The 27,682-nt window shown below is 37.6% G+C and overlaps 1 pseudogene; it reads right to left on the bottom strand.

Moving 5' to 3' along the window:
• Positions 1-2: 2 nt before the first annotated feature.
• On the bottom strand, positions 3-27,682 carry LOC136148750 (ras-related protein Rab-22A pseudogene; annotated as a pseudogene).

The following is a 27,682-nucleotide window of genomic DNA, read 5'->3' on the forward strand; positions in this document are numbered from 1 at the left end:
AGTCAGCAGCAGCTCCACTTAGGCTCCAAAGGCTCTCTGCAGAGTTTGAAGCCATGTCCGCCAGAAGGCGGGCTGGCATCACGGGATGGAATTCATTGACTAACTTACATAAAGAGTTCGTTTATGTTTATCTTGTTCATCGCGCTAGTCCATACAAGGGCTGCATGGATGTTGTCGGCTAGTCCTTGGCATCTCTCTCCATGACCTCTCTTACATTGATAAGATCACACATATTTCCTGCAATGACAACTACAATGTTGGGTGGGCCGTGCTGCCAAAGCTCTTCTACCCAGTTCTTTAATGTTGAAAATGTTTCGTGATGTCGTAAATAATATAGCTGCAGCCGAGCCTTGGTAGTACATTGGTGCTAAGGCAGGAAATCGTTCTCCTTCATCCCAGATGAAAGATTTATGTAGCTCATTTTGGTGCTGGACAGTCTTGGTCATAAAAGATGGTCCTATTGTTGGGTTGACGTTTGGATCAAAACTGTATTCCACGAGCCACGAACCGCCACACAATACCTGACTTACCTACACCTGTATCCTCTAGCAGACACACTTGGAGCTACCCCAGCGCCGTGGCCTGGGAGCCAGGGGCGCGGGCCCACTGCCATCCTGAATTGAGAGAGAGGCTGGGCCCAGCAGAGCATTCCCCGGCAGGCCTAACCCCGGCCGCGGGGCGCGCAGAGGCCGCTGCCCCCTGTTTCCCGGCCCTTGGCCCTGCCCGGCGGTTGCCAGCCACCTGGAGCCCGTCTCAGAGACCGGACCATGCCTCAGGTTCCCGGGCACCACTGCTGCCGCCATCTTGGGGCGGCAGACGATCAGCTGCAGAGTGAAAGGAATTCTTAGGAGACATTTAGTCCATTTTGTCAGGTGGTCTGGTATTCCCATCTCTTTCAGAATTTTCCACAGTTTATTGTGATCCGCACAGTCGAAAGTTTTGGCATAGTCAATAAAGCAGAAATAGATGTTTTTCTGGAACTCTCTTTTTCAATAATCCAGCGGATGTTGGCAATTTGATCTCTGGCTCCCCTGCCTTTCCTAAATCCAGCTTGAACATCTGGAAGTTCATGGTTCACATATTGCTGAAGCCTGGCTTCGAGAATTTTGAGCATTACTTTGCTAGCATGTGAGATGAGTGTAATTGTGTGGTAGTTTGAGCATTCTTTGGCATTGCCTTTCTTTGGGATTGGAATGAAAACTGACCTTTTACCTGGGGCCAAACTACGGTGTAGGTAATGAAGATAATGGCATCCTCCTTCAAAAGATACCATGGGCACACCGCTACACCCACTGCCCCCCAACCCAGCAGCAGGCTACCACCAACCCACAACTCTGCCGGAGACTCCTTGACACTCCCCAGCAAGTCTGGCTTAGTGTCTTGTGGGGTCACTTTTTTTCCTGGGTCCTCATGTGCCCTGTTTGTGCCCTCCAAGAGTCTATTTCCCACTCCTGTGTGAGTTCTGGCAGCTCGTTGGTGGGTTTAATGGTGACCTCCTCCAGGAGGGCTTATGCCATACCCAAGTCTGCTGCACCCAGACCCTGTCCCTGCCGCAGTCCCCTGCTGACCCGGACCTCCCCAGGAGATTCTCAGACAAAATTCTGTCTCGGTCTCTGTGGGGTCCCTGGGTCCTGGTGTGCCCAAGGTGTGTTTGAGCCCTCTGAGCATCTCTGGAGGGAATGGGGTTTGATTCTAAATGTCAATTTGCCCCTCCTACCATCTTTCTGGGGCTTCTCTTTTTCCCAAGAGGAATCTTTTATTCTAGTGAAACATAATCCAGAGCCTCAGAACTTAAAACAGATAAACCAGAGCAACTGTAGGAAATTGAGGAGACAGGGCCCAAGGCTGTACTCACAGAGGCCTCTTTCTTCCCCTCACTGAGATGTTTTCTCAAACCTGGTTTGAGAATGGAGAAGACTCTTGAGAGTTCCTTGGACTGCAAGGTGATCCAACCAGTCCAATCTAAAGGAAATCAGTCCTGAATATTCATTGGAAGGACTGTTGCTGAAACTGAAGCTGCAATACTTTGGCTACATGATGTGAAGAACTGACTCATTGGAAAAGACCCTGATGCTGGGAAAGATTGATGGCAGGAGGAGAAGGGGACAACAGAGGATGAGATGGTTGGATGGCATCACCGACTCAATGGGCATGAGTTTGAGTAAGCTCCAGGAGTAGGTGATGAACAGGGAGGCCTGGTGTGCTGCAGTCCATGGGGCGACAGAGTCAGACACAACTGATTGCCTGAACTAAACTGAACCTGTCATTATAAAAACAGTTTTCCTATTGTCCAGTAGTCTATATTCTTTTGTATTATTTTATTTTTTTTCTTTTGTATTATTTTAAAAGCACTGGACATGGATGGGTAAAGAAAGGTAATTGGCTAGGTATCTCATCAAAAGTCCAGCTCTCTCCATCAAGAATGTTGCTTATTACCTCCTCCTAATTCTGTAACATTGAAAACAACAACTGCATATACAATAAAAATGAATTATGATATTTTTGCATCTAAGAGAAAAGTATGGCTAATCAGTCCATTGGCTGTAATGTTGTTATGTCAGTAACATAGAAGTATCAGGAATACTAACTTACTATTTATGAGATATTTGTTCATTAATTTTGATTGTTCTACATGTTTGCTGACTTTCTCCTCTCATAGTCTATTTTTCACATAATGCCCATGTGAACATCTAATATACTCAACCACTATTCTCTTCCGTTCTATTCCATTTTGTAACATCATATCATATAATATTACCACTGCATTTAAAATTTCTTTTCTGAAACATTCTTATGGAATCCTGAAACTATCACTTGCTATAAAAAGGAAGAAAATTAGAATATACTTAACCACTGTCAGACTGTAATCTATTGTTTTCTTCATCTGAAGTACATTAGATTTTCTTGGGAAGAAAAAGTCTAGTGGCTAACAGTGACAAAAGTCCTGCTCAACATGGGAGCACAGGAGAGGAATTCAGTGGCCACTTTTCTGTATTTCCTATTTTTAGTAGATATACTAATATCTACTTACCATGTCCATATGCAATATGCAAGTTCCCAGACCTGAACAGCCCTCCTGGTATGTCTTCCTCCTCAGAGCACCTCAGTTGCCCGAGTCATTTTTTTGTTTAAACATTCTAGAGATAAAATACAATAGGAAAATGTATTTAGAATAACTTAAATTAAATATTTAACATTTATTTGTTATATGACTGTAATTGAAAGAAACCCACCAAAAATAAAAATCTGTGTTATTTATAGGAAATATATATATATATATATATACATATATATATATATAGTTTTTTTTTTTCTCTTTATTGGAAGCTGAACTAAATCTTTTCAAGGCCTATAATATGAGAGAAATTTTTTTAACTCATTTTTCCAGTGGGCTCTAAAGGAACTCTATGCCATTTCTTCAGTGGTAGTCTCAACTTGAAATAGTATGGCTATTTAAAACAATTATGTCTCCAAGTCTCTAATGGACACAGAACAAAGCTTAGTGTCAGTCTTTCAAATAATAGTTTACTAGCATTGCAAGTCTCCCCGCCAGAAGAAAGCAAACCAAATTAACAAAACAATTGGCCAAGATTACTATTACCAAATAAACAAGGTGCCAAATGAATAAACACAATCATAGATATTATTCCATTTCCATAAAATTTTCTAATACTACATTTAATAAAATACTTCAATTTTCTGGAGAAAAAATTTGAAATATTTGAGTTCATTAAAGTTACAAGAAATCCAAAAGAATGAACCCAAAAACATAAACAGTCTCCTTATAGCTATTTCTAATATCCTTTCCATCTTACTTACCTGTTACATTGGACTCTTTTTGTAGTAAGATAAGAAAAATCCTCAGCGTAGAAAAGGAGGAGACTGACTTCAGAGTGTTTAAGAAATTAGCACTCTTTATCTAACTGAATCATTGCATTATTTAATATGATTGCACATTCTTTTACTTCAAATTATAGATTTAGTGGGGTTTGATTCAGAAAATCCATACTCTAAGTAAGGTGGCTCCTCCGCTAGAACACTTCCTAATACCATACACAAAAATAAACTCAAAATGGGCTAAAGGGTGGCCTAAATGTAAGGCCAGAAACTATTAAGCTCTTAGAGGAAGACATAGGCAGTATATTCTTTACATAAATCACAACAAGATTCTCTTTGACCCACCTTCTAGAGCAATGGAAATAAAAACAAAAATAAATGGGACTTAAATGTTCTTCTGCACATCAAAAGAAACAATAAGCAAAACACAACCATCAGAATGGAAGAAACTAATTGCAAATGACACAACTGACAGGATTAATCTCCAGAATATATAAGCAGCTCGTACAGCTCAACATCAAAAAAATAAACAGCCCAATCAAAAAAATGGGTGGAAGACCTAAACAGAATTTTTTCCATAAAGAAGACGCAGAGATGGCAAATAGACACATGAAAAGATGGTCAACATTGCTCATTATTCAGTTCAGTACAGTCACTCAGTCGTGTCTGACTCTTTGAGACCCCATGGACTACAGCACTCCAGGCCTCCCTGTCCATCACCAACTCCCAGAGTTACTCATACTCATACCCATTGAGTCAGTGATGCCACCCAACCATTTCACCCTCTGTTGTCCCCTTCTCCTGCCTTCAATCTTTCCCAGCATCAGGGTCTTTTCCAATGAGTCAGTTCTTTAAATCAGGTGGCCAAAGTATTGGAGCTTCAACATCAGTCCTTCCAATGAATATTCAGGGCTGATTTCCTTTAGGATGGACTGGTTGGATCACCTTGCAGTCTAAAGGACTTGCAAGAGTCTTCTCCAACACCACAGTTCAAAAGCATCAAGTCTTTGGTGCTCAGTTTTCTTTATAGTCCAACTCTCAAATCCATACGTGACTATAGAAAAAGCTGTAGCTTTGACTATATGGACCTTTGTTGGCAAAGTTATGTCTCTGCTTTTTAATACGCTGTCTAGGTTAGTCATAGCTTTTCTTCAAAAGCAAGAGTCTTTTGATTTCATGGCTATAGTCACCATCTGCAGTGATTTTGGAACTCTAAAAATAAAGTATGTCACTGTTTTCACTGTTTCTTCATCTTTTTGTCATGGAATGATGGGATCAGATGCCACGATCTTAGTTTTCTGAATGTTGAGTTTTAAGCCAACTTTTTCATTCTCCTCTTTCACTTTCATCAAGAGGCTTTTTAGTTGTTTGTCACTTTCTGCCATAAGGGTGGTGTCATCTGCATATCTGAGGTTATTGATATTTCTCCCAGAAATTTTGATTCTGGCTTGTGCTTCATCCAGCGTGGAATTTCTCATGATGTACTCTGTATATAAGCTAAATAAGCAGGGTGACAATATACAGACTTGATGTGCTCCTTTGCCTAATTGGAACCAGTCTGTTGCTCCATGTCCAGTTCTAGCTGTTGCTTCTTGACCTGCATTCAGATTTCTCAGGAGGCAGGTCAAGTGGTCTGGTATTCCCATCTCGTGAAGAATTTTCCACAGTTTGTTGTGATCCACACAGTCAAAGGCTTTGGCATAGTCAATAAAGCAGAAATAGATGTTTTTCTGGAACTCTGTTTGCTTTTTTGATGATCCAGTGGATGTTGGCAATTTGATCTCTGATTCCTGTGTCTTTTCTAAGTCCATCTTGAACATCTGGAAGTTCATGGTTCATGTACTATTGAAGCCTGGTTTCAAGAATTTTGAGCCTTACTTTACTAGCGTGTGAGATGAGTGCAATTGTGCAGTGGTCTGAGCATTCTTTGGCATTGTCTTTCTTTGGGATTGGAATGAAAACTTACCTGCTCATTATTAGAGAAATGCAAGTCAAAACTACAATAAAGGCATTACCTCACAGCAGCCAGAATGGCCATCATTAAAAAAAACTACAAACAATAAGTGCTGGAGGGGATGTGGAGGAAGGGTAAGACCTTTGCACTGTTGGTGAGAATGTAAGTTGATAGGACCCCTATGGAAGACAGTATGGGGATTCCTTTAAAAACTAGGAATGGTTTTTAAAGCTAGGTAGTTTTAAAACCACTCTGTATGTGTCCCAGCTTCAGAAAACTGCCCTTCCCACTTTATCTGCCCCATATCTTTATAGCCTTCAGCTTTCCTATTTGTTTAAATCCATAGGGACTGATCCTATCAGGCCCTCAGTGATTCCCATCAAAATGTCCTCATATCTCTACTCCCCTGAATACATTTGTCTCTGTTTGTAGCGCCCATATTTATAGTACCATCTTATCCTCCTGTTCTTTTATATATTCACACCATTCAGGCTGCTATTATTGAGGTCACAATACTAATTACAATGGTTAATTATCTGTATCCATCTTATATGACCTGCCAACAGAATTGACCCTTGCTTCTTGCACATAACATTTAAAGTGACTTGCAGGTCACTGGGTACTCTTCATTATTTGGCATATCTCATGCCCTATCCATCCCCTCCTTTTGCTAACCTCTCGCTATTGGTCAGGCTTCCCAGATGGTGCAGCGGTAAAGAATCTGCCTGCCAATTCAGGAGACACAGGTTCAGTGCCTGGGTGGGGAAGACCTCCTGAAGAAAGAAACGATGACCCACTCCAGTATTCTCGCCTGGATAATCTCATGGACAGAGGAGCCTGGCAGGCTACAGTTCATGGGGTTGCAAAGAATCAGACACAACTTTCAGTTGTGACTGACACTTTCAGTTTCACTATTGGTTATTTGGGGTTTACTCCTTGGCCCTCTTTATCAAAATTTACTCACTTGATCTCCTCCTATCTTATGGCTGTATCCTAATGGTAAATCCTGTCTTTAGTCCAAGCCATCCTCCTCAATTCAAATAGTATGTTCCTTTGGACAGATTTCTATCTGTTTGGTGAATAAAAATCTCAAACATGGCCGCATAACAGCGAACTTGTAATTCCCTCACTCACCTGACTGAATCTACCTAAAGCCTCCTGGAAGATGATTATAACTTCTTGGTGCTCATTCCAAAAATCATGAAATAATCCTCAATCCCTGCCCTTCCCCAGTATCTAAATTTTACTTCACCACAAAATGCTATCAGTTTTCTCTTCAAGATTTTTAGAAAATATGGCCACTTCTTAACACCTCAATTATTATCACTTCATGTTTGTTTTTATTTAAAAACTTCCATAATTAAAATTGACAGAATATCTTTATTGACCATCTATGAGCCAAGAAAAATTTAAAAATCAAGCAGTATTATCTGTGGCACTTACAATGTGAAGATCAGTTTTGACAGTTATTGATAATTTGTGGAACATAACTAATATTGTTTCTAATAACAGTTAAGTTATTCATTATTTTGTATTAACTTTATAATACAAATGGAAATAGTTATTCATTCTTTTTGCAAACCAGTATAATATGTATATATAAGTTAGTCTAACTTTTTTTTCAAAAAATTGATCAATATAATGGTAGTTATTTTGTCACACATTCCTGTCTGAGTCTTTGCAACCCCATGGACTGTAGCCCGCCAAGCTCCTCTGTCCATGTGATTTTTGAAGCAAGAATGGTGAAGTAGGTTGCCATTTCCTTCTCCAGGGGATCTTCCTGGCCCAGGGATCAAATCCATGTCTATTACTAGTATATTGCTTTTTTCCATTTGTTACTGTAAAATGTATTATTTTATTAAAAATATTTAATGGCATCATTATACATAATGTGGGATTCCCAATAGGCTCAGTGGTAAAAATTTGCCTGCCAATGTGGGAGACATGAGTTGAAAAAAGAAATAAGCATGCCCTAGGTTTTATGCTATGTGATACTATGCAACCTTGTAACCACAAGCAGAGACTATCGTTATGAAGTTTAGACACCATAGAAAAAACAGTCATTAAACATAAATTTAAAATAAACATATAAATTGAATGTTTTCAGAAATACTATATTAGAATGATTCATAGTTCTAGGGTTACATTGAGCTCCTGACCGATCTGTGATGAGAGAAGATGTAGGGATTGGATACCTTCATGTTGAAAATATGATCTAAAAAATATGAATGGATTTATGTGTGCGTGTGAATAGGGGCCACTGAAGAGAGTATTCCCAACAGAGATAATAACAAAGTTGATATAGAAGGAAAGATTAGTAAGCAGGATTAGCTAAGGCATCCAATCAAAGCTGGAGTGTCTGAGAGGGCAGGTCGTGTAAAGTGAGACTGGAGAGTTAGTAGCTACATCATGAGGAGCTAAGTAGGACAGAATAGTTACTTTTGCTTGCTTGCTTCTTTTGCCTAACAGCAATGGTAGCTGTTGAAGAGTTCCTGTACTGTAGAAGTTGAGGGTAACAGAATGAATTTGTATCTTGAAAAGAACAATATGTTTTTTTCAGCTTACATTTTTATGTTGTATGTTTATTACAGTAACTTTAAATATTACTAATTAGCAATGCCTTCAAAATTAAAATTTGTCATAAGGACTGGCTCTACAATTTATGGGGCTAGTACTAAATGGAAAAAGCAGAGGTCCTTGTTGAGATATTGTTAAGAACGTAAGATGGTGACAGCAGAGAGTAGTGGGAGTCCTTTCTCCAATGATCTTCTGTGCAACTATTTAGAATGTTTGTCTGCAAATACAGCCTTCATTTCTCCCCTAGCCCCAGATAAAATTAAAATGGAAACCATGCAGTTGACCTCTATAGGTAGATGTTTTCCAGGCATGGGACAATAAATGTATCTGTAAATAGACCTTAAATTTCCCCTTTAATATAGAGTTCTGTTGTGTGTTTTGTTGTTAGTTGATTGATTGGTTGGTTGTTTCTTCCTCTTTTGGTTGACAGTATTATCATTTTTTTTCTTTACAGAGCTAAGATCCTGAATAGCATCTCCAGTTTTACCCTCATGCCCTTAATCCAAATAATTGAGAAGTCCTGCCAATTAAGATTTGAAATATATCTGCCACCTTCTTAATTTACACACAGACCTTTATCTCTTATCACAGTTACCTTCCTACTCTTTATTTTCCTACTCTAGTCTCAATTATCTCTTGTCTTCCTTCAAAAGACTATCAATATTTCCCCTCTAAGTCATTTGACATTATTTAATTCTTGCCCAATTTAAAGATCTTTGATGGGTCTTTACTGCTTCTTTAGAAAGAGCAAATTATTTAGCAGAATATTCAGTTGTCTTCATAACCTGGCCTTAACTCATATTTTGTTCAAATTAATACCCCTTGAATTTCCCTCTGCATCTGCTCCTCCCTCAATATTAAGAATACTGGAGTGGGTTGCCATTTCATTCTCCAGATCTTCCCAACCCAGGGATTGAACCCAGGTCTCCCGCATTGTAGGGAGATGCTTTACTATCTGAGCCACCAGGGAAGGAATATCATCCTTCACCAAAGATACTGTTGATATTTCCATCACCATGCTTTTGGCTTTAATCTCTTCACCCATGATATCCTTATCTCTTATTCTCTAGCTACTTAAATATCAAGAGCCAGCTCAACAGTTAACATATCTATGATACATTAATTCCTCCTGGTGTCTAGTCAGAAAGAGTAATTTCCTTTCCTTTATTCTAATTCTGTTGGAAGACAGTTCTCCCTTGGTTCCTCACTTTCCTGCATATCTTTTTTTTTTTTTTCCCCCAGTGGGTTTTGTCATACATTGATATGAATCAGCCATAGAGTTACATGTATTCCCCATCCCGGTCCCCCATCCCACCTCCCTCTCCACCTGATTCCTCTGGGTCTTCCCAGCCCACCAGGCCTAAGCACTTGACTCATGCATCCCACCTGGGCTGGTGGTCTGTTTCACCACAGATAATATACATGCTGTTCTTTTGAAACATCCCACCCTCCCCTTCTCCCACAGAGTTCAAAAGTCTGTTCTGTACTTCTGCGTCTCTTCTTCTGCCCTGCATATAGGGCCATCGTTACCATCTTTCTAAATTCCGTATATATGTGTTAGTATACTGTAATGTTCTTTATCTTTCTGGCTTACTTCACTCTGTATAATGGGCTCCAGTTTCATCCATCTCATTAGAACTGATTCAAATGAATTCTTTTTAATGGCTGAGTAATATTCCATGGTGTATATGTACCACAGCTTCCTTATCCATTCATCTGCTGACGGGCATCTAGGCTGCTTCCATGTCCTGGCTATTATAAACAGTGCTGCGATGAACATTGGGGTGCATGTGTCTCTTTCAGATCTGGATTCCTCAGTGTGTATGCCCAGAAGTGGTATTGCTGGGTCATATGGTAGTTCTATTTCCAGTTTTTTAAGAAATCTCCACACTGTTTTCCATAGTGGCTGTACTAGTTTGCATTCCCACCAACAGTGTAAGAGGGTTCCCTTTTCTCCACACCCTCTCCAGCATTTATTGCTTGTAGACTTTTGGATAGCAGCCATCCTGACTGGCGTGTAATGGTATCTCATTGTGGTTTTGATTTGCATTTCTCTGATAATGAGTGATGTTGAGCATCTTTTCATGTGTTTGTTAGCCATCTGAATGTCTTCTTTGGAGAAATGTCTGTTTAGTTCTTTGGCCCATTTTTTGATTGGGTCATTTATTTTTCTGGAATTGAGCTTCAGGAGTTGCTTATATATTTTTGAGATTAATCCTTTGTCTGTTTTCTCATTTACTATTATTTTCTCCCAATCTGAGGGCTGTCTTTTCACCTTACTTATAGTTTCCTTTGTTGTGCAAAAACTTTTAAGTTTCATTAGGTCCCATTTGTTTATTTTTGCTTTTATTTCCAATATTCTAGGAGGTGGGTCATAGAAGATCTTGCTGTGATTTATGTAGGAGAGTGTTTTGCCTATATTCTCCTCTAGGAGTTTTATAGTTTCTGGTCTTACATTTAGATCTTTAATCCATTTTAAGTTTGTTTTTGTGTGTGGTGTTAGAAAGTGTTCTAGTTTCATTCTTTTACAAGTGGTTGACCAGTTTTCCCAGCACCACTTGTTAAAGAGATTGTCTTTTTTCCATTGTATATCCTTGCCTCCTTTGGCAAAGATAAGGTGTCCATAGGTGTGTGGGTTTATCTCTGGGCTTTCTATTCTGTTCCATTGATCTATATTTCTGTCTTTGTGCCAGTACCATACTGTCTTGATGACTGTGGCTTTGTAGTAGAGTCTGAAGTCAGGTAGGGTGATTTCTCCAGTTCCATTCTTCTTTCTCAAGATTGCTTTGGCTATTCGAGGCTTTTGTATTTCCATACAAATTGTGAAATTATTTGTTCTAGTTCTGTGAAAAATACTGTTGGTAACTTGATAGGGATTGCATTGAATCTATAGATTGCTTTGGGTAGAATAGCCATTTTGACAATATTGATTCTTCCAATCCATGAACACGGTATGTTTCTCCATCTGTTTGACACACTGGCTGTCTGTTTTGGATTGTTTTTAATGATGTTTGTATAACACTAGCCCTGATAGATCAAGATAGTATTTTATCTTTGAAACAAAGGGTAGGTATGAATAGCACACATTGTAAAAGTTTCATGTTCCTTAAGCTCAGATTTCCTCTCCTCTAACACAACCTATCATGTGTACTTGACTGGTGTCACTCTGGGGCAATAATGGCTAAGGGAATTAGTGCAAGTTGGGTATTCTCACTCATGTTATTACTATGAGTGATGAACTGTACTGTATATTTGACCCAGAATTTTTCTTTATTTTTCCAGGACTTAGAAAATTGCAGCAGGCTGTACCATATTATCTCAGAATTGGGATACAATGTCAAATATTCACTTTTCTAAAAAACTAGCAGTCAGTATATTTATCCATTATCAGCTCTATATGTTATTGCCTTCTCATGTTTTCCCTATAGGGAACCCATTAATTTCAATTTTATTCAGCTTTTTAGTATATTTTACTATATTTGGGAGACTACTGAGCAGACTCCAAAACTCAATACATTTGTTGTGTAAATGAGTAAATAGCTTAACAGCAGTATGATTATAATTCTCAAAGCAAACTCACTCAGTTCTTACATATGTATGGCTTTAAGCATCTTTAGTGCACTGTTTGGAGAAGGCAATGGCACCCCACTCCACTACTCTCGCCTGGGAAATCTCATGGACGGAGGAGCCTGGTGGGCTGCAGTCCATGGGGTCACTAAGAGTCGGACACGACTGATGTGACTTAGGAGCAGCAGCAGCAGTGGTGCACTGTTTAGTGGAAAGAAATGTATTTGTAGTAACCAATAGATATAATGAACTTTCTTAGATTTCTTTAATAAAATTAGACATTTCTTGTCTACATAGTTTGCTCATAGTTTTCCTTCTATTTCATTTGCCTTCCCTACCTTTAAAATTTTCACCCATCTTTCATAACCTATCCTTAGTAAATTATTCCCAAATTATTCAATCACAGACAGTCTCTGACCTTCCTTTGTTTACCTTACTCTTTGTGGCTCAGTTACACCGCTTTTTAGAGGTGACCTTGTTTTATATACTTTTCTTATCTCTCAGTAAATTGAGTTCTGACAACACAACAGTTACATCCAGTTGATCTTTGGATTGTCTATGTTGCCAAGCACAGTAAGTAATAGGAAATCAAAAATAACAATTTAATTAAATGGAGTAAAGTATTACATACTGTCTCACTAACTGGCTTTCATTTCTTTTGCCACTTTATTCCTAATCTCCTCCCATTTACTTGTTTTCAATTCAGTTTCTGAGGTGAGTTAAAGCCAACTGAATTCGTTTCAGAAAATGATTTCTTACAGGCATCTAGACATCTGGTGTGCCACATTTATTGTATTTACAAACGACAAAAAAGAAAGTATAACTTAGTAACATTTTAATATCTGTGAGAACGATGACATCCAACAGCTTTCAACCAGTTTGTATATAATATGCATATGATTGAAAGGATGAAAGTCAGAACTCAGTTTCCACAGATGAAAACACTACCCTTGGAAAACTATGAGAAGTAGACAGTTAAATATCTTTAGGGAAGTGGGAAAGAAAATGAAAATAGAAACCTTTATCAATTGAAATTGCTTCAGACAGTCATGCAGCATGTGAACACATATGATAAAATATGATTATTTAAGTGACAAGAATAATTGGTAACATTTTTAGTACTACCAAAGGCATGCCAGATAAGTCCTTACTAACAATGAAATATTTTGACATGGAAATCCCACTTACGTGTCCTTTTTTGTTCAATAAATATGTTGATTAGCCTGAATTTTCTTGTTTTCTTATAACTGAGAGGCTGGCGTTTCAATATTTTGACTGATTAGAATGGCAGCTGTCAAATCAAGTGCAATTTTAGATTACATTTTTAGAAAGCAGTTACTGAAGGCTTGTTTAGCATAAAGTACACATGATTTACAAATTAGTAATCATCATTTCTTCTCATTTCTATTTATAAAATCAACTAAACGTTCCTAAACAACTCTAAGGAAACTTTTTGCCTACTTGGCATCCAATAATTAAGGAAGACTAGGCAAACACAAAACAAAGCAAAAACTGGGAATGATTGTTTCCAAGAAAAAAAAAATATATATCCATACCTAACCCTCTGGGTCTGCCATCGAGAAAAGCTCTTAATTTATAGTCTCAGTAAATCTACTGTGTTTTAGCTGAGCATCATTGCACATAATACTGTCATATTATGCACTTCTAGATATGCTGAGTGCCACTCTCTTTTATAAGGAAAGTTAGGAAACAGCTTTCTCTACATTTGTGAACTCATAAATGAGAAAAAAAAAATATCAAAAATTTGGGTAATTTTAAATAAACTGTAAATTGTCATAAAATTGCCTGTTAAATCTAAAATGAATAAAAATAATGGCAACCCATTCCAGTATTCTTTCTGGGAAATCCCATGGATAGAGGAGCCAGGAGGGCTATAGTCTATGGGGTTGCAAAAATTCAGACATGACTTAGCAACTAAAATACCATTAGTTGTAAAGTAATTATTAATATTATGAATAGAACTGTCTCATTCCTGAAAATCTTAAATGTGCTAAAAAATGTGCAGGTCATTTGTACAGGTGATACTTTGCATTATTTTTCATCCTTTAATGAACTCAATTTTTAGGTTTATAGCAAAGTAGGTGGAAATAATGGAGACTTCCTGCATACCTCCCCACCCCTATCTCAGCCAGTTTCCACTATTATTAGCATCTTGGTTCACTGTTCGTACATTTGTTGTAAGATATGACATGCTTTGATTTTTAACTAGAAGAATTTGGAAAGGTACTAGTATTTTATCCAATAGTGGGAATATACTCAAATAATGTTATTGCAAAATACTGTAACCAAATAGGATCATTATTAACATTGTCTGGAAAATAATTCCCATGCTTTTTTGTTTCTTTAATTTTTTTGTTTGGTTTTTAATCATAAAGGAGGACCTATTACTATTTTGAATTCCATTTTAGGTCCTCTTTTAGACTTCAGGCTGATATTATAAACCTAGATCTCCATTCTCTCTGTCCTCATACCTTGCTGATATATTGGTAGCAAAATACAGGAAAAAATCAGAAATTAACAATTTCAAAGAAAAAACATATCAGGTTGAATATTGACAAGACAAAACTTTTGTGAACAAAAAGTGGCAGGAATTGTAAGAAAAGGCCTAGGAATACCACCACCATTTTATGTTATGTATAGTTTGAGTAAACACATATTACAAAAAGTTTCTACAATTAGTTTTATAAAGACGTTCATAGAAGAAAGGCAACCTGTTGCATCATACAGGTGAGGAAATGAATGTGCAAAACAAATCCTAATTCACTCCTAGCTGAAGGCTATATACTGTGTCTATATAAAATGAGAAACTGTGGACGCTTATATATTGTGATAAGCTTATACCCTCCTGTGACTAATAGATTTATTTGTACATTTGTGCATGCCAATTGTATAGCAAGCACATACAGCTATTTTTCTATAATGTTTATTTGATCATTCTCAATGAATCCTTCGAATCATCTTCATAAATTTCTGAAATAACCATTGTGCTGTGCTTAGTTGCTCAGTTGTGTCTGACTGTGACTGTAGCCCACCAGGCTCCTGTGTCCATGGGGCTTCTCCAGGCAAGAGTACTGGAGTGGGTGGCCATTCCCTCCTCTAGGCGATCTTCCCAACCCAGGGATTGAAACCAGGCCTCCCACACTGCAGGCAAATTCTTTACCATCTGAGCCACTGTAGGCAGTTATAGCTGCAAACATATGTCTAAGGCAGGTAAGAGTCCTATTGAATCTGCAGATCTGTTTCTGTTTCCTTGGGTGGCAGGCAGTGTGAAAGTTTGCTTTCAAAACCTTATGCTAATTTGGATATAGTACAAATTACCATGTGTACCATGAGCTCACATTTTCCTTCTTTGAATTTTCTAGTCTGATAATTGAAGAGCACTATAATGGTCTAAACAAATAATTTCTCAACAAACAGTTAATTCTCATGGCTCCCAGTATCCTAATATTGGTATAAGCTAAGGGCTTACTTGATTTGTAAATGTTATGGTTAGGAGTATTGAATTCAGATTGTCTTATAGATTGTAATGACTTTTTCTTCACTGAACCCAATTTATATCAAATTTATCCTTCCAAAAATCCCATTTTCAGAGTTTATACAATATTATCAGTGCAAGTAATTAACTAAAGGCATTATTCAGCATGTAAATATGGTTTGTAATTGGATGTTTTTATTGTAATGTGTATTCTAAGAATTACAATTACCCCATACTCATATAGTTTTCTTCCTTATCTTAACAATATCTATTAGACCTAAAATTGAACTTAAAAGTTCAATTAATTTAGAAACTGTTGTGACAGGAGATTTTGATGACAGAATTTACTTTTTAAGTATTCACTATTCAATTTACTTAATCTTATATTGATGTACATAATTATGGACAAATGAATTTCACCTATGTCATCTCCCTAGCTTATCTTTATTTATGTCTGTGGTAAACTACTATCAAAGCCTTTTTTAATTATGTTCAAGTTCAGATTCCTGAGATATTTTGCATAAAGTTATTTTTAAAAACTGTGATGAACATTTTCCAACAGACTGTGAACTATCAGTATCAGTTGGGAGGACTCAAGACTCAGGAACTCCTTCTCTAACCCATTAGCAAGTGACTCATTTCCCATAAGGAAGAAAAGAACATTGTCAAGTCAGATCCCAATCCAATAAATTAATCCACAAACTTCTGACTCTGGTTACTGGTACATTAGTAATATGCATCATTAGAAATGAAACAGGTTGAAACTAGATAATGCATTACTATCTGCATTAGGATTCTTCTGCTACTGCTTGTCATATGTGTGATCATAATCATCTGTTTATGTTTGTATGCCCTCATCTGTTTAAAAAAAGAGAGAGAGAGAGAAGAACAAAAATAATATAGATGTGTGCTTCCTTGACCTGGGTTACAGGGAGAAAAATATGATTTGCTTGAGAAATCTAAAACACTATGGAGCATAAAATGATCATTAACTTGTCTTTCAATTGATTAAATTGTTTGCAAATTAGTGCAATTGGCAGAAATGACTGATTATGTCAGATATACTGATTATACAGATTATACTGATTAACTGTCAGATAACACTTGTTAGTAGGGCATAATTTATGAGAGCTGGTGTTAATCATTCTACAGGCACCTATTTTTCAAACTTCTCATCAGTGAGAGACCGTAGTAGAGAACTACTAAGTCTAGCAACCTAACAATATGGAGGCAGAGACAGCACATTTTTCTTGTTTGCTGGCGGTGATTTCCTTCCTGCTCTTCCGTTTGGACATAGTCTACTCTAGGCAAACAAGGAGGACATCTGTGGATCTAGGGAGCAATTCTTTTTGCTCATGAACACTGATGTCTTCATGACAAACAGATGATGTCTGCAGACGGTCAGTCCCCTCCAACCTCCTTGGCTGCTCAGCTCTCACAGATTTCTATACAAATATACTCCACTTTACAACAAATTTCTCATACTTACAGAAAAAGCTCACTTAAAACTATTTTTTTCTCCATTTCTTCAAAAAGTCTTTGGCATTTAAATGTTTATCTTAATAGAGTTGAAATAAAGATGGGAAGTGTGTGTGTTTGTGTATATGTGTGTATGTAATATTTGCTAAATATACTAACATGGTTAATGCATTTCAACCCTATTTTCCTTCAAAGTTTACATTATATATTCATACCCTTTTTGCTTTTCTCAGTATAAATATGATAAAAAAAATTTATATGACAGTATTTTGTACATTTCACAAAATTCTTTGGGATACTCAAGAATAGTTCACAAATATGTGTAGAAGTGAATCAGGTAATCATATGTTTTTTATCTTTCAATTTGTTAATGTGGTGTATTACGTTGATCGATTTGCGGATATTAAAGAATCCTTGCATTCCTGGGATAAAGCCCACTTGGTCATGGTGTATGATTTTTTTAATATGTTGTTGGATTCTGTTTGCTAGAATTTTGTTAAGGATTTTTGCATCTATGTTCATCAGTGATATTGGCCTGTAGTTTTCTTTTTTTGTGGCATCTTTGTCTGGTTTTGGAATTAGGGTGATGGTGGCCTCATAGAATGAGTTTGGAAGTTTACCTTCTTCTGCAATTTTCTGGAAGAGTTTGAGTAAGATAGGTGTTAGCTCTTCTCTAAATTTTTGGTAGAATTCAGCTGTGAAGCCATCTGGTCCTGGGCTTTTGTTTGCTGGAAGATTTCTGATTACAGTTTCGATTTCCTTGCTTGTGATGGCTCTGTTAAGATCTTCTATTTCTTCCTGGTTCAGTTTTGGAAAGTTATACTTTTCTAAGAATTTGTCCATTTCATCCAAGTTGTCCATTTTATTGGCATAGAGCTGCTGGTAGTAGTCTCTTATGATCCTTTGTATTTCAGTGTTGTCTGTTGTGATCTCACCCTTTTCATTTCTTATTTTGTTAATTTGGTTCTTCTCTCTTTGTTTCTTAATGAGTCTTGCTAATGGTTTGTCAATTTTGTTTATTTTTTCAAAAAACCAGCTTTTAGCTTTGTTGATTTTTGCTATGGTCTCTTTAGTTTCTTTTGCATTTATTTCTGCCCTAATTTTTAAGATTTCTTTCCTTCTGCTAACCCTGGGGTTCTTCATTTCTTCCTTCTCTAATTGTTTTAGGTGTAGAGTTAGGTTATTTATTTGGCTTTTTTCTTGTTTCTTGATGTGTGCCTGTAATGCTATGAACCTTCCCCTTAGCACTGCTTTTACAGTGTCCCATAGGTTTTGGGTTGTTGTGTTTTCATTTTCATTTATTTCTATACATACTTTGATTTCTTTTTTGATTTCTTCTATGATTTGTTGGTTATTCAGAAGCGTGTTATTTAGCCTCCATATGTTGGAATTTTTAACAATTTTTTTCCTGTAATTGAGATCTAATCTTACTGCACTGTGGTCAGAAAAGATGACTGGAATGATTTCAATTTTTTTGAATTTTCCAAGACCAGATTTATGGCCCAGGATGTGATCTATTCTGGAGAAGGTTCCGTGTGCACTTGAGAAAAAGGTGAAGTTGATTGTTTTGGGGTGAAATGTCCTATAGATATCAATTAGGTCTAGCTGGTCCATTGTATCATTTAAGGTTTGTGTTTCCTTGTTGATTTTCTGTTTAGTTGATCTATCCATGGTTGTGAGTGGGGTATTAAAGTCTCCCACTATTATTGTGTTACTATTAATTTCCTCTTTCATACTCGTTAGTGTTTGCCGTACATATTGCGGTGCTCCTATGTTGGGTGCATATATATTTATAATTGTTATATCTTCTTCTTGGATTGATCCTTTGATCATTATGTAGTGACCTTCTTTGTCTCTTTTCACATCCTTTATTTGAAAGTCTATTTTATCTGATATGAGTATTGCGACTCCTGCTTTCTTTTGGTCTCCGTTTGCGTGAAATATTTTTTTCCAGCCCTTCACTTTGAGTCTGTATGTGTCCCTTGTTTTGAGGTGGGTCTCTTGTAGACAGCATATATAGGGGTCTTGTTTTTGTATCCATTCAGCCAATCTTTGTCTTTTGGTTGGGGCATTCAACCCATTTACATTTAAGGTAATTATTGATAGGTGTGGTCCCGTTGTCATTTACTTTGTTGTTTTGGGTTCACGTTTATACAACCTGTCTGCATTTCCTGTCTAAATTGAAAGATAAAAAACATATGATTATCTCAATAGATGCAGAGAAAGCCTTTGACAAAATTCAACACTCATTTATGATTAAAACTCTCCAGAAAGCAGGAATAGAAGGAACATACCTCAACATAATAAAAGCTATATATGACAAACCCACAGCAAGCATCACCCTCAATGGTGAAAAATTGAAAGCATTTCCTCTGAAATCAGGAACAAGACAAGGATGCCCACTCTCACCACTACTATTCAACATAGTGTTGGAAGCTTTGGCCACAGCAATCAGAGCAGAAAAAGACATAAAAGGAATCCAGATAGGAAAAGAAGAAGTGAAACTCTCGCTGTTTGCAGATGACATGATCCTCTACATAGAAAATCCTAAAGACTCTACCAGAAAATTACTAGAGCTAATTAATGAATATAGTAAAGTTGCAGGATATAAAATTAACACACAGAAATCCCTTGCATTCCTATACACTAACAATGAAAAAACAGAAAGAGAAATTAAGGAAACAATACCATTCACCATTGCAACAAAAAGAATAAAATACTTAGGAGTATATCTACCTAAAGAAACAAAAGACCTATACATAGAAAACTATAAAACACTGTTGAAAGAAATCAAAGAGGACACAAACAGTTGGAGAAACATACCGTGTTCATGGATTGGAAGAATCAATATTGTCAAAATGGCTATTCTACCCAAAGCAATCTATAGATTCAATGCAATCCCTATCAAGCTACCAACGGTATTTTTCACAGAACTAGAACAAATAATTTCACAATTTGTATGGAAATACAAAAAACCTCGAATAGCCAAAGTAATCTTGAGAAAGAAGAATGGAACTGGAGGAATCAACCTGCCTGACTTCAGACTCTACTACAAAGCCACAGTCATCAAGACAGTATGGTACTGGCACAAAGACAGAAATATAGATCAATGGAACAGAATAGAAAGCCCAGAGATAAATCCACGAACCTATGGACAGCTTATCTTTGACAAAGGAGGCAAGGATATACAATGGAAAAAAGACAATCTCTTTAACAAGTGGTGCTGGGAAAACTGGTTAACCACGTGTAAAAGAATGAAACTAGAACACTTCCTAACACCATACACAAAAATAAACTCAAAATGGATTAAAGATCTAAATGTAAGACCAGAAACTATAAAACTCCTAGAGGAGAACATAGGCAAAACACTCTCCGACTTAAATCACAGCAAGATCTTCTATGACCCACCTCCCAGAATATTGGAAATAAAAGCAAAAATAAACAAATGGGACCTAATGAAAATTAAAAGCTTTTGCACAACAAAGGAAACTATAAGTAAGGTGAAAAGACAGCCCTCAGATTGGGAGAAAATAATAACAAATGAGGAAACAGACAAAGAATTAATCTCAAAAATATACAAGCAACTCCTGAAGCTCAATTCCAGAAAAATAAACGACCCAATCAAAAAATGGGCCAAAGAACTAAACAGACATTTCTCCAAAGAAGACATACAGATGGCTAACAAACACATGAAAAGATGCTCAACATCACTCATCATCAGAGAAATGCAAATCAAAACCACAATGAGGTACCATTACACGCCAGTCAGGATGGCTGCTATCCAAAAGTCTACAAGCAATAAATGCTGGAGAGGGTGTGGAGAAAAGGGAACCCTCTTACACTGTTGGTGGGAATGCAAACTAGTACAGCCACTATGGAAAACAGTGTGGAGATTTCTTAAAAAACTGGAAATAGAACTGCCATATGACCCAGCAATACCACTTCTGGGCATACACACTGAGGAATCCAGATCTGAAAGAGACACGTGCACCCCAATGTTCATCGCAGCACTGTTTATAATAGCCAGGACATGGAAGCAACCTAGATGCCCATCAGCAGATGAATGGATAAGGAAGCTGTGGTACATATACACCATGGAATATTACTCAGCCGTTAAAAAGAATTCATTTGAATCAGTTCTAATGAGATGGATGAAACTGGAGCCCATTATACAGAGTGAAGTAAGCCAGAAAGATAAAGAACATTACAGTATACTAACACATATATACGGAATTTAGATAGATGGTGGCGATAACCCTATATGCAAAACAGAAAAAGAGACACAGAAATACAGAACAGACTTTTGAACTCTGGGGGAAAACGTGAGGGTGGGATGTTTTGAAAGAACAGCATGTATATTATCTATGGTGAAACGGACCACCAGCCCAGGTGGGATACATGAGTCAAGTGCTCGGGCCTGGTGCACTGGGAGGACCCTGAGGAGTCGGGTGGGGAGGGAGGTGGGAGGGGGGATCGGGATGGGGAATACATGTAATTATATGGCTGATTCATGTCAATGTATGACAAAACCCACTGAAATGTTGTAAAGTGATTGGCCTCCAACTAATAAAATAATATTAAAAAAAAAAAAAAAAAAAAGAAGTGAATCAGGGATTCTGATAAATTGCTTCATTTAAAAAGGGGGAAATCCTTTTTTGAATTTCAGTTTTTATTTTCACTGAAACCTGTTGTGTAATGCCTGTCCATTTCATACTGGCAAATATTCATTTCAAATGTTTTAGAAATCACATTCTTTTTGTTTGTTTCTTATATTAAAAATCAATAAATAATAGCCAGTAAACTGACATTTTCAGTGTTAACTGAAAAACAAGGCATTCACTTTTTTTTAAACTTTTAAGCTGCTTTAAAGTACAATATTCACTTCTTGTCAAGCTGAATATGGCTAATACATGTGCTATATCACTGCTGTTGAAACATAGTACCTTGGATCTCTCTGAAACAAAATGTTATGTTGTCAATTGTTCATTTCTCCTGTCTGACATAAGGCAAAATCAGATTTGCTAATAACAGATGCACAATTCCTTGGCTGGCAGTGAGGGGATCAGTAAAGATGAAAGGCAAAAGTAGCTCAGTGAGATAAAGTGCAATTAAGTGAGTTGCCCTTGCAATATCTGGTACCCTGATTACTGACATGAACCACATAATGATTCTTGTCATTAATAGAAATGTAGTGGTTGGCCAACATTCTGCAGTGGTCAGCTATGTTGATGAAAAGAATCATTCATTGTTGAAGAGACACATTGAAAATTAACCTTAGACTTTGTAAGGATAAAGCAAAGAGAAAACACTATGAATTCTCCTTTTTTCTTAGACAATTTTATTCCTCAGTTAAAAAATGTTTACTTTCATCTTGGTTAAGCTTCATTATACTTTCAGCACACAGGCTTGCTTACTGTTGAAGAAAACTAATATAGTCTACTGTTTGTCATTGGATATATACACTTAAAATTTTTCTGTCATATTTCTTTTTGCTTCTAATAGATTAGGATGAATCTAGTCTTTCAAATATTTAGTTTCTGCAGTGCTCCCAACTGAGGAAGCAGAAGCTTCAATATAAAAAAGATAGCTGGCTAGATAGGTAGATAAGCTAGTGTCATTCCCTCTTTATTCCTTCTCTATTTCTATATTTCTCTTTTTCGGGCTTTTTGCAGAATTGTTCTTCAGTCATGATAATTTATTCAAGAGTTTATTTTCTGTCTCACTCAACTGCAGTAGTCTCATTCTAGAATCTAAATTGAGCTAAAAATTCTGCTGCAGATCTAAGCAAATGATTCTTCTTTACTTTAAGCATAAGATTTATTGTCAAGCCTAAGCAACTAAAATTTTCTTTGTCTTGAACTTCAACTTATGGTAAACTGTATTCATGAGGCAATAATCAGAAAATCATGTTTACTATATTCTAACTAAAAATAATATTGGAAAAAGAAAAGTGAACAAAAACACTGATGGGCTCCAGTGGGTACTCAACTTAATTCTTTAGAGTACAGTTTAATTCATTTCAATTATGGTAGATCCAGCCATCAGAAAAAAATAAGCTATCTTTTTAAAGCTCATGCAAAGTGTTACATGGGTATTTGTGTGTGTGTGTGTGTATTTCTGACATTTAGGTTAGAAGTTTGAGCTGAAAATATAAATTGAGTAGTTTCCATTTTATATGAGGCAATTTAAAGCCAGGCAATTAGAGGATGTAACCAAAGTTTGAGTAAACTCCAGAAGTTGGTGATGGACAGGGAGCCTGGCATGCTGCAGTCCATGGGACTGCAAAATGTCAGACACGACTGAGCAACTTAACTGAACTGAACCAAAGAGTGAGCATAGACTGAAAAGGTGTCTGAGACCCAGTCTTCAGAATTCCTGATGAATCAACATTTATTATGGCCTTATCAGTAAATGAATAATTGGTCAATTGCCTTATCATTTTGTATCAGGTATTAAATACTAAAAAATAAGTTTACTGAGAAAATTAGTCTACAATATAATTTTTAGTGTTTATTATTTGATACAAGGAGAGAATAAAAAGGTGGTTGCAACTGTGAGAATAAAACTCGTGTGGAATAGGTAAATGGACTTCATTTATATGACTCCTTTTGTTAGTACCATCAGTCATTTCTAAATTTGTATTTAACACTTCAAACGACTGTCAGTCCCTCTAAGTCAATGTATTTTCTTTATTTGATGTCCAAGGTACCAATATCTTATGGTTATACTGCTACTAAATTACCCTTTTCCTTTCCTTTCTTACACTTTTCTTCAAACTCTTAACCTTGTGGAATTAAAACAATCCTTTGGATCTCTACTAATACTTATTTTTCTGCAAGAAAATTCCCTGGGCTCTATCCCCGCTGAATAAAGCCTGAATCTGGATACGTCTCATCACCTTCACTGCTATAAGCCTAGTTCAATTGCAAATATTTCCAACATGGTTTCAGAACTCCTTTCCCAACTAGACTCAGATTCCAAACTCTTTTGGTCACCCTACTTCCTCTAAGAAAAGGTAATATATCCTCAACACATCAGGTAGAGCAGTCCTTTTAAAATGTAACTAACTTCTCTACACATTACCTCATTGATGAAGTTGTTTATCAAGAAAATTCAAAGAGTGCCCCCCTCCAAGATTTTCATTGTCTTTATCCCATCTAGTTTTTCTGTAGTACTTATGCTCTAATATATTATTGACCTATATATTGTGCATACTATTTAATTTTATATATATATATATAATTTACCCCTCAGCTTCCTGGGAAGCCCTCAGTATCTCTTGGGAAGTCATTTATCTGCTTACTGCTAGTCTACCATTTTACCAAACTGATCTACTCTGGCCAACTTCATGAAAGGATGCTCTTTATGAATTCAACAGTAAGTTCACTTCAGTATAGTTCAGTCGCTCAGTCCTGTCCAACTCTTTGCGACTCCATGAATTGCAGCTCACCAGGCCTCCTTGTCCACCACCAACTCCTAGAATTTACCCAAACTCATGTCCATCGAGTCGGTGATGCCAACAAGCCATCTCATCCTCTGTCGTCCCCTTCTCCTCTTGCCCCCAATCCTTCACAGCATCAGGGTCTTTTCCAATGAGTCAACTCTTGGCATGAGGTAGCCAAAGTATTGGAGTTTCAGCTCAGCATCAGTCCTTCCAATGAACACCCAGGACTGATTTCCTCTAGGATGGACTGGTTGGATCTCCTTGCAGTCCAAGGGACTCTCAAGAGTCTTCTCCAACACCACAGTTCAAAGGCATCAATTCTTCAGTGCTCAGCTTTCTTCACAGTCCAACTCTCACATCCCTACATGGCCACTGGAAAGACCATAGCCTTGACTAGACAGACCTTTGTTGGCAAAGTAATGTCTCTGCTTTTTAATATGCTATCTAGGTTGGTCATAACTTTCATTCCAAGGAGTAAGCGTCTTTTACTTTCATGGCAGCAATCACCATCTGTAGTGATTTTGAAGCCCAAAAGAATAAAGTCTGACACTGTTTCCACTGTTTCCCCATCTATTTCCTATGAGGTGATGGAACCAGATGCCATGATCTTAGTTTGCTGAATGTTGAGCTTTAAGACAACTTTTTCACTCTCCTCTTTCACTTTCATCAAGAGGCTTTACAGTTTCTCTTCACTTTCTGCCATAAGGGTGGTGTCATCTGCATATCTGAGGTTATTGATATTTCTCCTGTCAATCTTGATTCCAGCTTGTGCTTCTTCCAGCCCAGCTTTTCTCATACTGTACTCTGCATATAAGTTAAATAAGCAGGGTGACAATATACAGCCTTGATGTACTCCTTTTCCTATTTGGAACCAGTCTGTTGTTCCGTGTCCAGTTCTAACTGTCGCTTCCTGACCTGCATACAGGTTTCTCAAGAGGCAGGTCAGGTGGTCTGGTATGACCATCTCTTTCAGAATTTTCCACAGTTTAGTGTGATCCACACAGTCAAATATTTTGGCATAGTCAATGAACCAGAAAAAGATGTTCTTCTGGAACTCTCTTGCTTTTTTGATGATCCAGCAGATGTTGGCAATTTGATCTCTGGTTCCTCTACCTTTTCTAAAACCAACTTGAACATCTGGAAGCCTGGCTTGGAGAACTTTGAGTGTTACTTTACTTGCGTGTTAGATGAGTGCAATTGTGTGGTAGTTTGAGCATTTTGGGGATTGACTTTCTTTGGGACTGGAATGAAAATTGACATTTTCCAGTCCTGTAGCCACTACTGAGTTTTCCAAATTTGCTGGCATATTGAGTGCAGCACTTTCATAGCATCATCTTTCAGGATTTGAAATAGCTCAACTGGAATTCCATCACATCCACTAGCTTTGTTCATAGTGATGCTTTCTAAGGCCCACTTGACTTCACATTCCATGATGTCTGACTCTAGGTGAGTGATCACACCATCATGATTATCTGGGTCATGAAGATCTTTTTTGTACAATTCTTCTATGTATTCTTATCACCTCTTCTTAATTTCTTCTGTTTCTGTTAGGTCCATACCACTTCTGTCCTTTAGCAAGTCCATCTTTACATGAAACGTTCCCTTGGTATCTCTAATTTTCTTGAAGAGATCTCTAGTCTTTCCCATTCTGTTGTTTTCCTCTATTTCTTTGCATTGATCGCTGAGGAAGGCTTTCTTATCTCTCCTTTCTATTCTTTGGAACTCTGCATTCAGATGGGAATATCTTTCCTTTTCTCTTTTGCTTTTCACTTCTCTTCTTTTCAAAGCTGTTTGTAAGGCCTCCTCAGACAGCCATTTTGCTTTCTTGCATTTCTTTTCCATGGGGATGGTCTTGATCCCTATCCCCTGTACAATGCCACGGACCTCTGTCCTTAGTTCATCAGGCACTCTGTCTATCACATCTAGTCCCTTAAATCTATTTGTCACTTCTACTATATAATCATAAGGGGTTTGATTTAGGTCATAACTGAATGGTCTACTGGTTTTCCCTACTTTCTTCAATTTAAGTCTGAATTTGGCAATAAGGAATTCATGATCTGAGCCACAGTCAGCTCCCAGTTTTGTTTTTGCTGACTGTATAGAGCTTCTCCATCGTTGGCTGCAAAGAATATAATCAATCTGATTTTGGTGTTGACCATCTGGTGATGTCCATGTGTAGAGTTTTCTCTTATGTTGTTGGAAGAGGGTGTTTGCTAAGACCTGTGCATCCTCTTGCCAATACTCTTATTAGCCTTTGCTCTGCTTCATTCCATACTCCAAGGCCAAATTTGCCTGTTATTCCAGGTGTTTCTTGACTTCCTTCATTTGCATTCCAGTCCCCTATAATGAAAAGGACATTTTTGGGGGGTATTAGTTCTCAAAGGTCTTGTAGGTCTTCATAGAACCATTCAGCTTCAGCTTCTTCAGTGTTACTGGTTGGGGCATAGGCTTGGATAACTGTGATATTGAATGGTTTGCCTTGGAAACGAACAGAGATCATTCTGTCGTTTTTGAGATTTCATCCAAGTACTGCATTTTGGACTCTTGTTGACCATGATGGCTATTCCATTTCTTCTAAAGGATTCCTGCCCACTGTAGTAGATATAATGGTCATCTGAGTTAAATTCACCCATTCCAGTCCATTTTAGTTCGCTGATTCCTAGAATGTCGACGTTCACTCTTGCCATCTCCTGGTTGACCACTTCCAATTTGCCTTGATTCATGGACCTAACATTCCAGGTTCCTATGCAATATTGCTCTTTACAGCATCGGACCTTGCTTCTGTCACCAGTCCCATCCACAGCTGGGTACTGTTTTCGCTTTGGCTCCAACCCTTAATTCTTTCTGGAGTTATTTCTCTACTGATCTGCAGTAGCATATTGGGCATCTACTGACCCGGGGAGTTCCTCTTTCAGTATCCTATCATTTTTCCTTCTCATACTGTTCATGGGGTTCTCAAGGCAAGAATACTGAAGTGGTTTGCCATTCCCTTCTCCGGTGGACCACATTCTGTCAGACCTCTCCACCATGACCAGGCTGTCTTGGGTGGCCCCACACGGGATGTCTTCGTTTCACTGAGTTAGACAAGACTGTGGTCCTGTGATCAGATTGGTTAGTTTTCTGTGATTATGGTTTCAGTCTCTCTGCCCTCTGATGCCCTCTCACAACACCTACTGTCTTACTTGGGTTTCTCTTAACTTGGACATGGGGTATCTCTTCATGGCTGCTCCAGAAAGGGCAGCCACCACTCCTTACGTTGGACGAGGTCACACCTTCTCACCTTGAACGTGGAGTAGCTCCCTCCCAAGCTCACGCAGCCGCCGCTCAT

This window comes from Muntiacus reevesi, chromosome 17 (genome assembly GCF_963930625.1).
Source record: "Muntiacus reevesi chromosome 17, mMunRee1.1, whole genome shotgun sequence".
Lineage (NCBI taxonomy): Eukaryota > Metazoa > Chordata > Mammalia > Artiodactyla > Cervidae > Muntiacus > Muntiacus reevesi.